The sequence below is a fragment of the Oryctolagus cuniculus genome, chromosome 3 (genome assembly GCF_964237555.1).
Source record: "Oryctolagus cuniculus chromosome 3, mOryCun1.1, whole genome shotgun sequence".
NCBI lineage: Eukaryota > Metazoa > Chordata > Mammalia > Lagomorpha > Leporidae > Oryctolagus > Oryctolagus cuniculus.
In genome coordinates, this window is record NC_091434.1 from 121758694 (window position 1) to 121780153 (window position 21460).

The 21460-nt window shown below is 36.9% G+C and overlaps 1 long non-coding RNA gene across 1 annotated transcript in view; it reads left to right on the forward strand.

The window, feature by feature from the left end:
- Nucleotides 1–1667: 1667 nt before the first annotated feature.
- Nucleotides 1668–21460, forward strand: part of LOC138849016 (uncharacterized) — an 81230-nt gene continuing 61437 nt past the window's right edge. The window contains exon 1 of the long non-coding RNA XR_011387339.1: nt 1668–21115. This is a non-coding gene — a long non-coding RNA (uncharacterized lncRNA). The remainder of the gene's footprint in view (nt 21116–21460) is intronic.

Below are 21460 nucleotides of genomic sequence, written 5' to 3' on the forward strand. Positions count from 1 at the left end.
ACTTGGAGTTTTCAAGAGAGAAATAGCTGAACTCCTGTGGTAGCTGGATCAGAAGAGGATTCCTGCCACAGTTCCATAACAGGGCCAAGAATGTTGCCTGATCCCAGTGCTTCCTTCATTTTTCCTGCATTGTGTGGAAACAGAAACCATGCCTGTGCCAGCCATGTAGTCCTGTAACTTTCAGAAAAGTATAGTCAGTAGACTATTCATTGTATACCTTCTCACAGTTGAGGTATTTGAAAATTTCACTTATTCCCTTGGCCATTTTTCTTCTGCAAATAGACGACTTTGTAAGTAACTTCCTTCTTGGAAGTGAGTAGCTTATTTTTTGTAATCACTCTGTGATCTTGTTTAAATAACCCTGGTTCTCAATGTCAAAGCTTCAGGTGCAGTAAAACTGATCATGTGATCTTTAAGGGAATGCCTCCCTTATTTATTCAGTGAACTGATACAGAAATGTTCTGTGGGTTGTTTCCACTGAGGGACTCTGAAAATTGTGTGGAGCATGCCACATAATTGTCATGCCAGCAGATGGGGTTTCTGGAACATAGTCTCCTCATTCTTATCTGCCATAAGTTCATGGCTGCCCCCAATACTAAATTCTGCCTACAACAAGGTAGTGCTTGACCACTGTGTAGCAAGTGCCTCTATGCCAGAGAAAGTAAACCCTCAGGCAGAGTGGCAGGGAGCTGCAGTTGCTTGAGTTGTAAAGCTGTCCTCTGGTGGAAACCATCAAGTTGCAACCTCTCATGTTTCTAGCAGATGGTTCACAGATGTGTGCCAGGGGAACCCAGGGGAAGGTGATAGCAATGTCTATGATGCTGCCTCATTTCCCTTCCCTTGTGTTAGGTTCAGAGCTTAAGATCCCCACCCTTAGTTACCTCTCCATCTCTAAGGTCATCTCGCATCAGTTCTTGTGGAGAAATCAGGCCACATTTGACCTGGAAAGTGAGATAAATTCTGCCTCCCTCAGGTTGTCAGCCTGCTGAATATATCAAACATATTGCACATCGGGGGTGGGTGGTTGGCAGGATAACTAAGACACAGCTTAGGATACCCACATCCCACATCAGAGTGACTGGATCCAGGTCCAGGATCTGCTATCAATTACAACTTCCTGCTAATGTGTACCCTGGGAGGCAGCAGGTGAATCTTCAGTAGTTTGGGTTCCAGCCACCCATGTGGGAGACCTGGATTGAGTTCTAGTCTCCTGCTTGGGCTTGGCCCAGCCCCAGCTATTGTGACCATTTACGGATGAAACAGAAGATAGATGTACATTGAGATTTAATGCTATAATGAGTACTCAAACAATATATTTCACTTTATGTTTCTATGGGGGTGCAAACTGTTGAAATCCTTACTTAATGCATAGTAAACTGATCCTCTGAAAAAAAAAAAGAAATTATCAATTCCCAACTTGACTCTCACTGGGATTAAACATGACAATAGGTCTGCTCTGATTTCATCATCATTTAAAAAAAATCATCTATTATTTTTCACTTTATGTTTCTGTGTGGGAGCAAATTGTTGAAATCCATACTTGATGTATAGTAAGCTGATCTTCTGTATATTAAGATAATCAAAAATGAATCTTGATGTGAATGGAAGGGGAGAGGGAGTGGGAAAGGGGAGGGTTGTGGGTGGGAGGGACGGTATGGGGGGGAAGCCATTGTAATCCATAAGTCGTACTTTGGAAATTTATATGCATTAAATAAAAGTTAAAAAAAAAAGAAGATAGATGGAAGATATGTCTCATTCTCCATCTTTGCTTTTCAGGTAAATAAAATAAATGAAAATTTTTTAAATCGTATTGGTTAAGAGATGAAAGATAGTAGTTATATTGTTTATATGCAGGATAGACTAGGGAAAAACTGTTAAAGTTGTTTTCCCTTGTATGGTATTATGAATACCTAGTCAGTAAGTATAAAACCATATGTTATAATTCATTCATCTTTTTATTTACAAAATATTAGAGGGGCCAGCCATTGTGGCACTATGGGTTAAGCTGTCATTTGTGACACCAGCATCCCACATGAGCACCGGTTCTAGTGCCTCCAGTTCTGACCCAGCTCCTTGCTAATGCACCTGGGAAAGCAGCAGAAGATGCACCTAGTACTTGGGCCCCTGCTACCTATGTGCATGTCCCTAAAAGAATTCCAGTCTCTGTCTTCAGTTTGGCCCAGCTCTGGCCATAGCGGCTATTGGGGAAGTGAACCAGCACATGGAAGGTCATTCTCTTTGTCTCTATCTCTATCTCACCCTTTCTCCCCTGTGTGTGTCTCAACTCCTATAACTCTTCCTTTCAAATATATAATAAAATTTAATAAAGGAAAAATTAGAAAAGAACAAAAAATAGTAAAGGTAAAAATGCTTGCAAGCTGATTACTCAATGTAGCTACTACTAAAAATGTGTTTTATATTGCTCCTAAGTTACTCATCTATTTTCCTAAGCAATTCCTTGCTGGATTTTATTTCAGTATGCAAACAGGAATGAGGCAGGAGTATATGATAAATCTAAGTTGTGGCTGCTGTTTGTGGATTCCCTTTGTTTTATTACTTGTTCCACTATTGCTGCGAGATAAATCACATAGACCTAAAAAGAATTATCCTTGCATTTATGCTACCATTGCCACTGCAATTTCTGTACATTTAATATTCAACATATTAAAATGACATTAAACAAATGATGCAAATTATGACATTAAATGAGTCACTAATTAAATTCATTTTAAAAGTATAAGATCAATAGACAGTGTGGAACACAAGAGATGAGAAATATAAAAAGGAGAGAAGAGGAGGGGAGTGTGGGAGAGAAGAGAGAGCAGGAGCTGAGAAGGTACAGAGAGTGGAATAGATTAATAACAGTATTCTCCAGAGGCATCATACAAAGAGATGAGAGCTTGGGTCTAGAGTGACTAAATGCTTTTAAGCATCATAGATGTAAGGTGTCTTGTATAAATACAGGTAACGGATGAAATTGCATTACCCATTAGCCAAAACATTTTAAACAAAATTCCATGAGCTGAGAAGGCAGCATTTCTAACAAAGAACTAGATTTTCTGCAGCCACTGGGAAAAACAGGAGAGCTCTTGGACTATGTAAGGTCAAGCATATCCTGTAGTGTATGGAATTTATGGATTTTCTGTCAGGTGTCAGAAAAACAAAAATACATATACATTTTCAAAAAAAAGCAGTAAAATATAACATTTCTAGAAGTACTTGTTTAAAGGTAATACACCTCCCAAGCAAGCATCTTGGGGGTAAGGAGTTTTTTGAAACCTTCATGCTCATAAATATATGATAGAGGAGTGGGCATTAGCTTAGCAGTTAAGACCTGCATCCCAAGCTGGGGTCCTCGGATTTGATTGCATGGCTCCAGCTTAATGCCTTTGCAGACTGTGGCATGCACAGCAGTGACTCAAATCGTGTTCCTACCGTGAAGTGGGACACCTGGATTGTGTTCTTGGTTTTGGGCTTCTGCCTTGCGTGGGCCTAATTTTGTGGGCATCTGGGGAGTGAACCAGTTGGTGGAAGCACATGCATTCACTTGTGTTTTCTCTCTAAAATAAGCAAATTAAACTTTTAAGAACTACACACTATAGTCAATAGTCAATATGATTTTTCCCAGATAGCTAAATTTCAAAATCTGTATCACTGAAAGCAGAACAGGGTATGCTTCAGAAATACACCATTATTTTATACTCTTCAATTATTTTTACTTTATAGCTACCATCTCTGTTGGCTACTATAGAGTAAAAACTTGATTGTAATAAAGGGAATTCATAGATTCACCTCAATAAGCAAAGCTAAGAATTTCTTTATTATTTTATAACTGTTTAGTGAATTCTACTGAGAAGGCCTCTATAATATTCAGCATGTTCTGACCTGAGATAAATTTGTCTAAATTCTTCTTGGACTTGATGGATGGTGTACGAAAGAGCTTCGAAAGGTTCGTTGAAAATGTGCATTATATAAAAAAACTATTCATAAACTTCAAAGTTTTTCTGCATCAAAACAAATTTAGCTTTTGATTCTGTTTTCCATGAAACTCATGCAAGTAGCCTCTTATATCATTTTTACAAGATATTAATTCATAATTTCTTTCCAAAAATAACAAAATGCTATGTGCATCATGCTAATTTATAGTGGATTTATCTGTGGTGTGCACTATTAATCTTTGTTCTCCTCCAGCCAGGAGGGCAGCAAGAAAAGGCAAGCATGAGGCCATTCAGAGGTAACATGAGGCAGGAAACCAGGGACAAGGATCTCTTGGCTCTATTCCTAATGATCTCTTCTCTGTTGAATACATCTACATTGTATTGTTATTTATTCTTTCATTTTTTATTTGGAAGGTAGAATGACAGCGAGAGAAGGAGGGAAGTGGAAGTGGGCAGAAAGAGAGACAGAGTTCAAGATCTTTTATATTCCGGATCACTCACCAATTGTCCACAACAGCCAGACTGGTTTAAGCCGAAGCCAGGAGCCAGGAATCTCTCAAATGGGTTGCAGGGGCCCAAGTTCTTGGGACATCATCTGTTGCCTTCCCAGATGCATTAGCAGGGAGCTGGATCAGGAGTGGAGCAGTCAGACTTGAACCAGCACTCCCATATGGGTTGCTGGCATCGCAATCAGTGGCTTAACTTGCCATATCACAACACTAGTGACTGCATACACCTAACTTTTAATCATCCATTATTTCTGAGACACAATAAAAAATTATTTCTTTTATCCTCAACAACATGGAAAAAATTTTGTGTCACCCTTCCCCAAGTAAGAGAGAAATATTTTCAACTTTAATATAGTCCAAGTTGGCAAAAAGGAGAGATTGCTGTATATGCATAGGACTAATCAGCATGAGATTTGATTCATAACCATTCATTAGTTCTATAATAATTACTGTGAAAGGCAGTGTGGTATTATTGAAGAAATCACTCAATTTCATAATGGATTAAGCCTTGGTTGATACTGTAATTTTAGCTTTATAGTTGTGTGACCTTTTGTAAATTCTTTAAATTTCTGGGCCCCATTTGTACCAGGGAGCTAGCAATATCTGCTTATCTGTACTGCTATCCTGATTAACATACATCTATTGCTATACTGATTAACATGTAAGATGTATGATATATCTCACACATAGTAGGTCTGCAAAAATGATTAATTTTGTACCAGAATATCCTGATAGAGTACAGCGACTAATTGCTTTACCCTCCTTCAGATAAACCCAAGACCTGCTGTTTATTTTGTCCTCTTGAAATTTGCTAATGACTTGATGATTATTCATCCTTCCTCTGAGGACAGAAGCTGAAGCACAACTCTTATACAAATATTGCTGCAGCCTGTGCCATGTGAATGCATTCTGGCCAGCATTTAATTGTTTTGTAACCACTTGACCATGCAAAGAGCTAATAGCCTATGACCTGGGTAGGGACAGACCAAAGCCCATTTATATCCCTTCTTTGGGGAATCTTAAATGTGATGCTCACAGACATATTTTCTTTTCTTCCTATTTCCCAGTATATCTTCATAATAATTATTTATTATTTGCATTACCTGAATGTGTCTCTGTTCAGTGAGACCAGAAAGATAATGCAGGTCTCCCTTCCACTTTAGCAGTGATGTGGCATCTAAATGATATTGTCAGTAATGAACATTTTTCCCCTGGAAAGAGCAGGTATAAATGGCCCTTGTCCACTTTACTTCTAAGAAAAAAAATTGTACCATTGGGAAATATCCCATAAAATCAGGAACTAGAAAATGAAGCGCGATACTGACCTGTGGCCCAATTCTCCAATAAAATTAGTTACATATTTATTGTTTATTCTGTTTAGTAGCAGAGTAAGTTGTACTTTGGGAGACAGTGATGGATCAGTTTAGTTGTGAAGAATAATGGTTGCAAAATTAACTATGATACCACTAAGTAAAAATTTTAGGCACTTTCACTTTCACAATCACTTTCAAGGGAAATAAAATTTTAAAACAGCTGCTTTAGTAGATTACTGAATTCATGTTTATAAATTATATTGAATATGGAGAGCTGTATTTCAATGTTAGGGTATCCTCTAATGGGCCTCAAATAATTTAATTTATGTGTAAAATGACAATTACCATATTCTAATTAAATAGTAAGAGAAAGTAGTGGTCTCATGCTTTGATGACATGCTTCCTTAATAACTGGCACTTAGTTCTAAATTGGCTATTACTAGGAAAACTCTTGTTTTTCTCCTCATTATTAGACTGTAACTTTCTTTCCATGTAAATGGAAAATTTCTTTTAAGATATAGTTGCTTTTCATGTAAATGAAAATTTTGTTTTAAAATACTTCAAATAATACAAAAAAGAATAAGATGAGTTCAAAGTCCAACCCTCTCCTGAGAACTATCTAAAAGGGCAAGCACCCAGTGATCCAAAGGCTTCTTACCAGCCCCTCTCTGACATACCATAATTGCATAAAGTCCTCACCCTTAATCCATTAACACTGATCCATTAAGCATTAATACAAAACCTTAAGGACCAGGCCTTCAATGTATTCACCTTTGGGGGACTCTAAAACTATTATGCAACCACAATAGTTAAACATTCTTGTGTTGCTCAGCTTTTTAGGCATAAGAGCTCTCTCTCTCTCTCTCTCTCTCTCTCTGTCTCACACACACACACACACACACACATGAATAATGGCTATTTAATCCTCATAGTAAAATTATTGTAATAATGCACCTTTATACACATACATGTATACACTTAGGTGCACATGGATATAAATAGGCAAAACTATGACTTAAAATAGTTGTAAAAAGCTGTGCATGCCATAAATTCTTATTAGTGGAGACATAAAAAACTGCATGAATTTCAAGGACTCACTTAGCTGTGGCAGTGATGTAGTATATTATGAACCTCTAAACTACTAATTACCTACATTACTGCCTTATTTAAGGATCAACTTAGATTGAAATAGATCTGTATTTAAACTGAAGCCTTAATGTTTTTTTTTCTTTTATTTAACAATATTTTCTCTTTCTTAGCTCATTTCCTTTAAACTGCAGAGGTCAGCCAGGGTCTTTGCCACTAATTCATTCATTCTACACATTATTACAGAAACTTTCCTCTGTGTTCTGGATAATCTGCTAACTTTAGAGAATATAAATCAATAATGTTTCATCTTCTGTCTAAGAAGTTCCTCTCCAGGGAATGGGATACAAAACTAGGATAAGTGAATCTGTACATGAAGTTATCAATATAGCCTAAGCAGTGGGCTTTAAGTGTGAATGGATTAAATGTACCTTTCCAAGACTGGGAAACAACAGAGAAGTCTCCCTGGAGTGTGTTCATTGAATACAGAATTAAAGCCTAAGCAGTTATTGGCCAGGCGAGATAAGAAAGGTTTATAGTGATAATATTCTAGTGAGATGGGGCAGTTTATGGTGAAGATAAATGGAAAACAGGACATTATGTTCAGAGTTGCTGTAGTGGAGCATTCTTAAATAGAAATTCCTGGGGATGAGGATAGGGAGGAAATAGGGGTTACATCAAGATGGACCTTGCAGGTTGAGCTAAGTTGTGACCATGTAAGTTAAGAGAAACCAAGCTTTTTCTTTTCTTCTCTTCTTTTTTCTACTTTAGGAACATTTTGCCCCATTTTTTCCCTGTATAAGACCATTTAATTCTCTGCAATGACTCACATGCATTTTTTCCTATGACTGTGAAGACTGGAAAATGTGTAGATTGTGACTCAACTTGATGTCTACAACTCAGTTAGGGTGATGGACATAACGCTACTTCTCATTTTTGCTGAAATTAAGGTTCATCATCATGGGGTATATTGTACTTATAAGAATGTCTGGGGGCCGGTGCTGTGGCACAGTGGGTTAAAGCCCTGGCCTAAAGTACCAGCATCCCATATGGGCGCCGGTCCTAGTCCCAGCTGCTCCTTTTCTGATCCTGCTCTCTGCTATGTGCTGGGAAAGCAGTAGAAAATGGCCTAAGTCCTTGGGCTCCTGCACCTATGTGGGAGAACCAGAAGAAGCTCCTGGCTCCTGCCTTCAGATTGGTGCAGCTCCTGCTTTTGCAGCCATCTGGGGAGTGAACCAGCAGATGGAAGACCTCTCTTTCTCTGTCTCTACTTCTCTGTAACTCTCAAATAAATAAAATCTTTTTTTTTTTTTTGGACAGGCAGAGTGGACAGTGAGAGAGAGAGACAGAGAGAAAGGTCTTCCTTTGCCGTTGGTTCACCCTCCAATGGTCGCCGCGGCTAGCATACCACGCTGATCTGATGGCAGGAGCCAGGTACTTCTCCTGGTCTCCCATGGGGTGCAGGGCCCAAGGATTTGGGCCATCCTCCACTGCACTTCCCTGGCCACAGCAGAGAGCTGGCCTGGAAGAGGAGCAACCAGGACAGAATCCGGTTCCCTGACCGGGACTAGAACCCAGTGTGCCGGCGCTGCAAGGCAGAGGATTAGCCTAGTGAGCTGCGGCGCAGGCCCTATAAATAAAATCTTTTTAAAAAAGACTTCTTAACTCTTTTTTTATTGAGATCTGGAGGAGGGGTTTGTAACTGTAAAGCTGTATTGTTCTACATACATCCCTATGGACTTACTTTCAAGGGCACAGTTTAAAAACTTGCCATGGGACTCCAAATTCCATTAAACTAGGTAGTAAAAATACCATCTTATGTGTTAAAGTGGTTATATTAAGTATTAAAGGGAGCATAGAGACAGAATTAAGTGTTAAAGGGAATCATATAAATAAGGTCATATAAATAAGATCAAGTTTCTAGATTGAATTAAAACGGAGAGAATGTTCCAACTTGGGAAACAGTCCACATAGCAGACTCATAGAGTGACGATCACATTAAATATCACTCTGATCTCAGAATCAGCCCTTAAGGCATTCTGGTCTGGATGAAAAGCCTCAGAGTTTTTCAGTCATAGAAAGCCAAGGCACTATGGCAAAAAAAAAAGTCCTACCTGAAAGATCTCTTTGAGTGAGACCCCAACGGAAAGAAGTGGCCATCAAAGAAGGAAGTACTCTCTGAAGGGAGGAGAGAACTTCCACTTTGCTCATGGCCTTTTCTAAATACTGATGGAGACTGTGAATTCACAAGGCTTCCATAGCCTAAGCAGCTCATGTCAAGAGCCTCCGGTAATCACTGATGTCATACATAGAACTGTTAATTGTTAAATTAACAATGGGAGTCACTCTGAACTTACTTCTCATGCAGGACCTCTGTCCTGAATGAGTTGTATTATGAGAATTAACTGTAAAACTAGTTCTCAGTTTTGTTTGTGTGTGTGTATGTGTGCAAATTGTTGAAATGTTTATTTAGTATAGAGTTAGTCTTCTATTTATAAAGTTAATTGAAAATTAATCTTAATGGAGAATGGGACTGGGAATGGGAGAGGGAGGAGCAAGTGGAGTGGGAGAAGGATGGGAGGGTGGGTATGGTGAGAAGAATCACTATATTCCTAAACTTATGAAATTTGTACTCATTAGATAAAAGGTTTCTTTAGGAAGAAAAAAGAAGAATGTCTTCAAGTTGTCAACTGATATCCTGACGTTTTAACTGTTTCATGTACTATAACATAATACATGCATATGTGTAATGAGAGAGCCATCAAACTCATTGGTGTTTAACTTCAGTGGTAGAATATAGATTAAATTATAATAACTAGGGTAATGAGGCTTCTACATTGATGAATGAGCATCTACATATTATAGGAATACCTTTTTAGGACCTGGAAGCAACTTTTAATTATGCTTTTTCCTTGGTCACTCCCAAGAGTCAAAAAACTGTGGTTAATTTCTAGAATAATTTACTTTAAAAGTCCTTAGGGTAAGAGGAAAATCCCAATAGTAATTAATAGTAATTAGTATACTAATTATCTAGGATGTCTATACATTAAGTTCAGAATATGGAATTATAAGAAGAACCTAAAAGGAAACAGAAGCATACTCCAAATTTCTGTCGTATCCTGAGTTTTCTTGCTCTTAATTGTAAAAACCATTGCCTTCTGTGCCACATGAAATTCCAATTACTCTTTTTGCATGCGTTAAGCAATGTGCCTGTTTGATCTATTTATAGCAAAAAAAAATTGTCTGGAAATGAAGCAAGTAGCTTTGTTACATGGCCTTTTCATTTCTGTCAATTAAAAGTAGCCTACAGGGTATAAATTCATTTCCATAATCTAGAAAATGCAGAGTATATGGACCAGTTAATTTTTGTTGTAGGGCAATGTACTGGGATGTAAAAATGTGGGTGGGTGAGAGTTTCAAAGAACTCCTTCCTTTCCAGTTTCAGGAAATCTTTGCTGCTTCTTGTCTCAGGAGCTCTTTGAAGCCCAAAGCATTTCCTGGTTTCTATTGTTAACACTATTTCGCATCTCAATTTCCTTAAGACATCCTAGTGTAATAACTGTGACTATGATAAAACTGAAAATGTAAACTAGCATGTGAGTGGGAGGATGTGTACTCCAGAATGGGCACCAAAGAATTTTGTGTTAGTTTGAAACTTGTGAAGTGAATATAACACCTGGACTTAAAATCTAAATAATAGACTCAATCACTTTGGTATTAGCTTCCAGTGATCTCAAAATACTATCCATTAGAGGGAGCCAAATATTTCAGGGCAGAAATGTACAGAGAGCATGTGACTGGATTTTGCCATATTTCAAATGAAGTTTTATTGTTATAGTCACCATGTTATCAAGTATTCATAAATCAAGAAATCACATGTAAAGCTAAAGCCAAACATCAGATTTGTCTTTATTTAATGGAAATGCGAGTTATGTGAACAGGGTGATACTTAACATATAAAACCAGAGAGCATATTTTCTATTGCTTTAAAAAATGACCTGTGTTGAAGAATTTCCTTGGTTAAATTTGCATAACGTGACTCCAGCATTTAAATGTGCTTAAGTTTCTATCTTCAGTACTTCCCAGATGAAGGAACAACATTGAAAAATTAGAAGACATGATGAATAGTCCTTATTCTAAGGTCAGACATAAGACACTCAAAGCTAATGGAAACCATCATTCGAAGCCATAGAAACAAGATCTACCCATATAACAGCCAGCTGATACCAGCCTGGAAACCATCTTGAATGTCAAGGGATATGCTCTTCATTTGCAGTGTTTGATTGTTCATATACATATTTAATGAAAATATTATTAGACTTCAGCTAAGTGAAATAAACTGATGGCACAAGGAGCTAAAGAAGCTTACTTAATATTCACTAAATGAAGTGGCATAATAATTTATTTTGCATACTAAATAAGCCTTTTGAGAAGTTTTGTACTTTAAACTTTTTAGCACTATTTGAAAGGCATCATTACTGACACCATGATGAGATTTTAATGCATTTTTATGGATAATGAAAGTATAGCACACATTTTATAGGGAGAAAGAAGACCATCATCCTCATTATACATGGTGGAAATAAGGTACCTCTGATTCTGAAGGTTGACTTACCTTTAATTTAGCTTCACTGAATCTTACCATAAATGTTAACTTTATACTACACCAGATTACACAGTGGGACTCTCAAGAGTAGAACATAAATGATTAAACAGATAAAGCAGAAAGCTTTTTAAAGTATCAGGTAAGCTTTGAATTTTCAGAAAGTTGGAGTCACCTGTTATGAATCATGTGTGCATTTAAACTGTATTTTAGCAATAGTGTTTAATCTGAAAGAACATTTGGAAGCACAGGTTTTAGAGAACTGTTACAGGTTTATATATTTATGTAGAGAATTTCTTTCAATACTACATATGTTGTTTTGGAAAAAATGTATTATTTAAGGTTCATGCCCATGTAAACAGGATAAATAATCCCACAAAAAAAGGAAAAATATGTTAAAAAAAAGCCCAAGTCTTTGGAGAGTCACGAGCACAGAATTGGTGGCAACTTAAAAAAATAGAAAAATAAGGTAAGACTGTAGAATTTGTGTGTGTGTGTGTGCTTATGTTGAAGCCATTATAGAGCTATCAACGCAGTGAAAGAATCATGGGGTGAAAAAATCTGTGTGCCTGTATGTGTTTGTGGACATTCACATGCTTATAGTGTCTTCAACTTACCCCAAAATTAATAAATGAATAAATGTCACATTATTTCTTTCTGGTGAAGCATAACAAGCATTTGCCCACACTTTCTTCCTTTCTTGGAATTTATAAGAAAAGGAAGTTCAAGAACACTGCTGAATCTACAGAAAATGGTGAAAAAAAGTAATATTTGTTTCTCAGATATCAGTTTTACAATATATCATTCACATTGTTGAGTGTGGACATTCAGGGGCACATTAAAAAGAGTCTACTGAATGTATCAGTTGGAATATTTCCAGGAGGAACAGACAGTAAATCTGACAAATGCACTAAGTAGATATGGATTTTGTAAACTCCAATATGAACTTCTTGTGCTGTGAAGAGATCATTGCATAATGCAAATTGGGAAACATAGCTCTAGAAAGTTACTGCAATTAGCAAATTTTAAGGTTATTTTTTAGGATAAGAACACGCTGAGAAAGTGCTTTGGTTCAGAGGAAAATCAGTCATACCATAAGGAAAATTATATCCTACTTTTTAGGGGTATGATCTTATGAATATCTTCGTTGTTCTTTTGCCTTTTTTTACCCACCTTTCTTAATTTTACCTAAGTGAAAAAATATGCAACCTTAGTGTAATGGCAATCAGAGCAATTAACCCAAAACATTCAGACTTAGTGAAAAATTTTATTAAAACTCAGCTTGATATAGAACTGTCAAGGCAGTGAAGGATCATGGGGCCAAAATCAGACAATACAGAAATATGTGACCTCATAGCTGGCCATACTGATTTCTATAGCTAAATCTCAAAAGCTGAGAGCATGAGCAGAGTTTGATAACCTTGTAAGATTTGGAGGCAAAAATTGGTGTACAGGGAACATCAAGGGAGACTGGTAATTCCCATATCTTTTGGGTAATGGTAAATGTGGAAGACTGACATCTGAAGTATTTCAGCTTTATTTCCAAAGTTAGAACAAGGTCATTTGAATTACTTGTGCCTCACCCCATGCACTAATATCAAGCTTAGCCCCACTTTGTAAGACTATAATGGCATGTCCTCAGCTTCAGCATATCTATTTGTGAAATCAAGAAAGCAGGCATATAAGTAGCTAAAATTTGAAAAGTAAAAATTAGTATAGAAAAATACAGATTGGATATAGAAAGAGATCCATGGGGTGTTTATTTAATGAAGTTGCCAGACACAAAATATACAATCACTACTAATAAATTCAAGAAAATAAAGCATGAAGTTAGCACTGTAGGATATGAAAATATATATTGTTACTTCAAAAAGTTCATTAAACATTAAGTTAAAAGATAAGTAGATTTTTGTCCAAAACTTGAAATTCATGCCCATGCAGGGTTTTTGAAAATTCATAGAAATGTGTATTTTAAAATACATGAATTAGCACCAAATTAAATTTATTTTTAAATGTGTATGTGTGTTGGACAAGCAGAGAGACAGGCAGACAGAGATAGCATCCACTGGTTCATTCCCCAGATTTTCAAACCAGCTTTGACTGGGCCAGCCTGAAGCCAGGAAATGGGAACTCAAACCAGGCTTCCATATGGGTGACATGGACCCAAGTATATGAGGATCATCTGCTGCCTCCCAGGGTGTGTGTCTAATCAGGAAACTGGAAAGGGAAACAGAGCCAGGACTCAAATCCAGACACTGCAACATAGGATGCAGTTGTCCAAACAGCAACTTAACGATTAGGCCAAATGCCTACTCCTGATCATACCTTTGAATTTCGTATTTCCATGAATATTGAAGTAGCCTCATGGGTGCATGTGCATGTGTGTGTGTGTGTGTGTGTGTGTGTGTTAATAAAGAGTATTTTAAGGTAAACAAGCTACAGAACTAAAAATTAAAACAACAAAACTTAAACTACATGCAGATTGATATAATTTTATATTAGATACAATTAAAGTGAGGATGAAGTTAAACTGGAAGATGAATCAGAAGCATATGGTAAGAAGGAAACCCAGAAAGGGGGGTAAGGAATGATGGACTACAGACAACAGAAAGTGATAAACTTACGAGCAGTAGCGGAGTATTGTACAACATATGCAAATAGAAACGCAAAAAGAGAGGAGAGGGGTGGAATTTTTCAGAAGCAGTTAAGATGCCACTTGGGCCATGCACATTGGAGTACCTAGGAAAGCCCAGCTCTGCTCTTGATTCCAGCTTCCTGATAATGTGCAATCTGGGAGCAGCAGGTGATGGCTCAAATCCCTGGGTCCCTGTCACTTCAGCAAGAGACTGAAATTAAGTTCCAGCTCCTGGCTTCTACCTAGCCCCAGATGTTCTGGGCATTTGGGGAAATGAACCAGCAGAGGGAGATTCTCTATCTGAATGTGTCATTTTTCAAGTGGAAAAAAATAAATAAAAAAGGAGGAGCAATTTATTACAGTACGTATAAACCTGACATTAGGAGAAAAAGTAATTGTATATAATTTAATGTTCTGAAATGATTAAATATATAACTTTCAACTTGTAAAGCAGTAGTTCCTAGCTAGTTTACCCATTGCCTTTAAAGATTAAGAAAGAAATAACACTCCCATGATACAGATAGAGAAATTTCTTATATCATTATATGAAGTCTGGGTATACTTTGAGCATAAACTCAATAATGATGTTTAAATAAGTGTACACTACAGACCAATTTTACTTCAAACATAAATGAAAAAAATTCTAAGCAAATCAAAAACATGTACAATTTAGCAGTAAATGAAAACATGATGTATTATGATCAAGTTGAGTTTATTCCAGGAATGCAAAGTTGAAATTGCTTTCATTAATCAAATTAAATCTCCATATTAACTACATAAGCCAAATGTCATGCGATCTACTAAATTAATATAGAAAAAGCATTTGATAAAATTCAACATCGCTTCATAATCTTTAAAAGGTAAACTCTAGCAAATTATGGATAAAAGAACTTTTATTTGATAATGAGTAGCAGCATAAAACAAAGATTCTTGAATTTTATAGTGAAAGCATTGAGCACTTTCTCCCAGAAATCAAAAGACAAACAAGGATGCCCTCAATTTACACTTGTATAATAAGCATAATAAAAATCTTAGTTGTGGCAAAGAAAAAGAAGATTAAACAATGAAGAATGATTGTAATACTCACGTGTTATTAGTATTTATGTGAATTTGAAGTTACTGGAACAGTGTCAAAATGTATGAAGGGAGGGGCTGGTGCTTTGGCCCAGTGGGTTAACACCCTGGCCTGAAGCACCGGCATCCCATATGGGCGCCAGTTCAAATCCCGGCTGCTCCACTTCCTGTCCAGCTCTCTGCTATGGCCTGGGAAAGCAGTAGAAGATGGCCCAAGCCCTAGGGCCCCTGCACCCACGTGGGAGACCAGGAAGAGGCTCCTGGCTCCTGGCTTTGGATCGGCACAGCTCTGGCCGTTGTGGCCATCTGGAGAGTGAACCATCGGATGGAAGAGCTCTCTCTCTCTCTCTCCCTCTCTCCCTCTCTCTCTCTCTCTCTCTCTCTGCCTCTACTCTCTCTGTGTAACTCTGACTTTCAAATAAATAAATAAATGTTTAAAAAATGTATGAAGGGAATTGTATGCATGCATATATAACCTTAGCAACAACATCTAGATATTTCAAAGGCACTGGAATATATCCTATGAAAGACTGCCACAGAAAGCATTAGAAAATATGAAGACAGGTTAAAGAAGATCCAAATAAGTGGAAATATGTACCCCTTAAGAATTTAATAAATAGGCCGGCGCCGCGGCTCACTAGGCTAATCCTCCGCCTGGTGGCGCCGGCACACCGGGTTCTAGTCCCGGTCGGGGCGCTGGATTCTGTCCCGGTTGCCCCTCTTCCAGGCCAGCTCTCTGCTGTGGCCAGGGAATGCAGTGGAGGATGGCCCAAATACTTGGGCCCTGCACCCCATGGGAGACCAGGAGAAGTACCTGGCTCCTGCCATCGGATCAGCGCAGTGCACCAGCCGTGGTGGCCATTGGAGGGTGAACCAATGGCAAAGGAAGACCTTTCTCTCTGTCTCTCTCTCTCACTGTCCACTCTGCCTGTCAAAAAAAAATTTAATAAATAATTATTTAAAATGCTATTGCTCTCTAAATTGGCTTTTGTATTCAGTGTAATGCCAATGAAAATACCAGCAGATTTGTAAAAAAACTTAGGTGAACTGATACAGTTTTGAAAATGCAAAGAGTATATTTCCAAGCCAATATAGCCTTAAGGAATGTAATAAGGTGATAGACTTTATATTAATCAATAATAATTACGAGAATATTTTGACTAAGAAAAACAAATACATTAATAGAATAATCAAAACACATCACAAATATATAAAATATAGACATGATAAGGGTGACACTGTAATTTAGTGGGGAAAGATTGTTTCAAAGAGGGGCAGTGCCAACAGGTTGCTCATGTGGAAAAAAGAGCTTGACCCATTGTAATATCATATACAAAGTCACAATCACCAGTGCATTGCAGCTCTAAATGTATAAGGAAAATCATGAAAAATTTTAGAGAATATGGAGTAACCTTTAATGAGTGGCATGAAGAAGCATTTAAAAAAACTCTGAAAGTACTAAAAATAAAAATATTGATGATTCCAACTACATAATCATGAATCAAAAGTCATCATTCAAAGAGAGAAGATATGTGGGAAAATATTTGCAACCTATTTAATCTAAAAAAGGTTCATACTCAGGATATAGAAAAAAACCACAAATCAATAGGAAGAAGACAGAATAAAAAAAAAAAACATGCAAGAAGCTTGAGCAGGCACCTCAAGAAACACAATTTTGGGGTTGGTATATTGACCTTGCAAGTTAACACAAATTCCATGTGAGTGCTGGCTGCTCCTTTTCTACTTCAGCTCCTTGCTAATGTGTCTGGAAAATCAGAGGAAGATGGCCCAAGTATGTGGAACCCCTCCATCTTATGTAAAGTCCAGATTGAACTTCATGTTCCTGGCTTTGGCCTGGTCCAGCTCCAGGTGATACAATCATTTAGGGAGTGAAAACAGCAGATAGAAGATATCTCTTGTCTCTCTTCCTTTAACTGTGCCTTTCAAATGCAAAATTATTTTTTAAAGACACAGAATTTCAAATTAACCAACAAAAATATGGAAAGATGTGCCTCCTCATTAATCTTTGGGAGAAAATCAAATCAATGCAGCAATATATGACACTGTACAGAATAACCACACAGAGCGACAATTCCAACTTGCCATAAGAATCTGAAACAATAGGATCTCTCATACAATGCTGGTCAAACTAAAATTTAGTATACTGGAAAAACTATTTGTTATTGATTTTGGAAAGTAAATATTTTTGTGATTTTGAAGTTCCATTTCAGTTGCAACATATATGATGTTCATACTCAGTAAGGCATGCCCAAAATGTTTACAGTGTAGCTCAAATCTGAGTGTAATGCAAACAACCATCTAGAATAGAATGGATAAACTTTTGTGATATAATTAATCAGTGCAACTGTTGGAACAAAAAGCATTGAACTAGAGTTACACGTGGATATTTTCTGGAAGCATATGCTGATTAAAAGATCCAAACACAAACACTTTATGTTTAAAGAATGCATTAATTCAAAGGAACAAATGCACATATATGTTTCAGGTAAAATTGTTTTCCAATATGGGTATACATGGGTTAATAGAACAGAATTTGCTGGGGCTGGTGTTGTGGTATAGCAGATAAAGCCATAGCCAGCAATGCCAGCATCCCATATGGGTGCCAGTTTGTACCCCAGCTGCTCCACTTCTGATCCAGCTCCCTGCTAATGGCCTGGGAAAAGTAGTGGAAGTATTTGGCCCCTGACACCCATGTTGTAGACCCAGATGAAGCTCCTGGCTCCTGGCTATGTCCTGGCCCGGTGCTAACCATTGTGGGGAGTGAAACGGGAGATAGAAGATCTCCATCTCTCCATCTCTCCATCTCTCTCTGTAACTCTGACTTTCAAAATAAATCTTCAAAAATTTTATCTGTAAAGTTGTTATACTTATCAAAATGCCCTACATATAACATGCTATAGAAAACCTTGTTATTGATCGGATGAATGTTTTAGGGAGTGATTTCTATTAAGGTAGTTGGTCCAGATTTGCTATATGTACCTAAACATTTTTGCATTTGGAGTAAAGTCAAATAAAAAGGAATAGAAGGGGAGAGAATAAAAAGCAGTACCCTGCTACAAAGTGTGTGGCATTATTGCTCTTGAAAAAAAAAAAAGGATTGTCATTTGGAAAGAGTTTCTGTATGCTAGCCAACTCAGAAACCATGATGTGGTTAGGAAAACTGCAGTGTTTTCTTAGAAATGAAATCATTAGGTTATAAAAAAAATACTACAAAAAGCTTGTGTGAACACAGAAATCAGAGAGAGAATGGATGAATAAACCTGGAAACTATTGTTCCAAATTCTGATGATGATTCACTTCCGATGAAGCATGTCATTAAGCTCAACACTCCCAAATAAAACATAGGCATTACTCTTAAATATCAGATCCTTATGGCTGGTTGGTACTCCATATCACTGAGAAATACTTGAAAGATGTTGTGACTTCCTTTCTTTATGACTTTACACAAGTTGAGTAGAACTTCTAAGAAAAACATCCCAGCTTTTTTCTCTCCTAGTCAAACTTTTTTAAGAGGATATTACTCTCTGGAGTGTTTTGCTATAACACTAACCAACATGTGGGCAAATCTACCCAGGTAATGAGTGTACTATTCTCTTGCTACAGAGAAAATTGAATTCAAAATGCTAAAGAAAATCAATATACTGAAATCCAGGTAAAGAACTCATAATTTGTTCCTTGGAATATGAAAGTTGAAACAACACCGAAACTCTGCTTGAACTTGAAACCAAGCTTAATTCTACAATACAGAATAGGATCAATCTGGATAAGTGAACAAGTTTATTCTTTTTAAGAAAAAAAACTGTAACACACACATACAGTGTGAACTAATATTTGAACATTAATTTTAACACCACAGGGACTTTTAGAGTGAATTCTTGTGATTAGGTATCATGGAACTAATAGGTAAAATCCTAGATGTACAGTCTCATGTTGTACTCTCTTCCCCCTGAGGAGACAAATTTATGATATAGCAGCATAAACTCAGCCACATATATTAAAGACTGTTGTGATGGCAAGGGTCAACAAATTCAAAAATTGACTTATTCAGAAAAGAATGTGTGGAGTCTGCTTCTGTGTAGGTATTGAATAATAAGACTCACCTCTCTGGTATCTCTTTTATGTGTTTCCAGCTGAAACCAACAGGATAAATCAGCTACACTTTCAAGGATCTTTGCCGTCATATAATCCTTCAAGATTGATTCAATATATTTTAGGAAACATAATTCAAAGTTCAGAAGGCAGAAGCATAGGGAGCATTGCTATGAATACAGATCACTTCTGCAATATTTACAGATGTGGATAGATGGAGGATATTGAGATCTTGCTTTCTTAACATTGGTTAGTCTCTGATGAAGAAGAACATAAAATTCCAAATATATTAAACTCTCTGATGATTATATTATATGAAACAAAGTCTAGCGTAATAATGAAATAATTTTGGTACATCTAATTTGGTACCAGTGTGACTTTGTAAAAACAAAAATCCCACTTCTTTTATCTTTTATAGACAAAGGCATATCATTGTTGGTATCCCCAAAATATCATTTAATTTGATTTCTTTAATTTCCAGATACTCAAGTTCTTATCAGGAGAGAATTTGATGAAAGGAGAACCCTCTAAAAACATTTTTTGTGGTTGAGATTAAATTATAGCTTACATTTTTCTAGGTTTAACATTCTCATCCTGAAGGTTACCCACAAACATTTGTGGTTTTATCTCTGTATTGTCCTAGGTCTAAATTGTTAATAACACAGTGACAGGAATTTTGAAGCCTACATTGTGATATGTTTTCCATGATTTTCAATTATCTGTTATTTATCTTAAATCATACTTTTTATGATACGTAATATTTGTATTTTTATTTCACTTATGTAATATTGTATTTTTATTTCACTTATGTAAACATCATGAAAAGCATGATGAGAGTATATAACATCAGAATATTAATATTTCAAATGAACCATGAATTTGGGAAGTGCTGATAATTTTACATATGGAATAAATTCAAACTGGCTTTGCTTTTGTTAATAAAAGTTTAGAGAACCTTGATGTGTCAAAAATAAAATATTTAGAACAATCAGGTGCTGAGGTGTTGATTGCACCAGCGGAATCACATTAGACACATTGGATGAAGAAATTCACACAGGCTGTTTGTACTCATTTGGAAATGAAAGCAGCTATCACACTGTGCTTATTTTTACCAATTTTGTTCACCAGATGTTTCAGCATTATGTCATTGTACACAGCACTGAATTCTTTTAGCAGTATCCTCTGTAGTCTGGGTATGCTTGTAATTTGTAGTGTCCTATAGGTGGTGAAATAATTACCCCTCTCCCCAAAATGGATAGCCCCATCTTCAAATCTGACTACTAGGATAATAGATATTGTGGAAGACTATGGGAAGCAGAATTCATTTAGCAAATATTAAAGAATACTGTTTGTTGTTAAACTTTTAAAAATGCACCTCTCAACTAGCAAAAGAAGACTGATATATAATGAAAAGTTTAGCAAATAAGAACGTTAACATTAACAGATGCTCTGAAATCTATTTATGTAGTAGGAACAACAAAAATTTTAAAGTCTCACTAGGCTGCTTAATGTGTCATAGTTGAAGATTTGTTTGATTATATAATCTCTAGATTTCACACTTGCCTTTTACCTGTGTATATCAACTTCATACCTTCAATCCAATGTGACCCTTTGCAACTTGATGCCTGTCTCAGCTGCCAAGAAGTCAAGGCAGTCCAACCACACTGGCAGGAGCTTCCCATCCATCTCACTACCCTTCTCCCATTGCAGGGATCCCCTCTCCACATTGCCTGCATTTTACTGACCTTTGGATTTACTCTGATTTTGTTTTTTTTCTAGACTTGAAACAAGTATTCTCGGGATGGAGATTGAGTGGCATCCCTGTTTCTTCTCTCCTAGCTCTTTGGGTGAGATACTCAGTTCCAGCTCATTGTTTTGACCTGACACTGGCTCCATGTCAGGATCTATCTGCATGATGATCTACCTGCATGATGACAAAGTCCTCAGTTGTTAGATGCTTAAACATTACAGCTAGCAAATAGTGCCTTTTCAAATTTCTGCCAGAATTCTTAGAAAGACTCTCTAGCTTCTTAATTAAATGGTAGAGTAAGCAATTAGGAACACTCTCAAATTTAAATGACCCTCCATATTTCAAAGGGCTGGGGGAATTTGCCAAGGGATTGACCCTACCACTTTAACATTTCTGATTTTAAATTCAGGGAAGTAACTGCAGACTAGAAACCTGGGAAAAG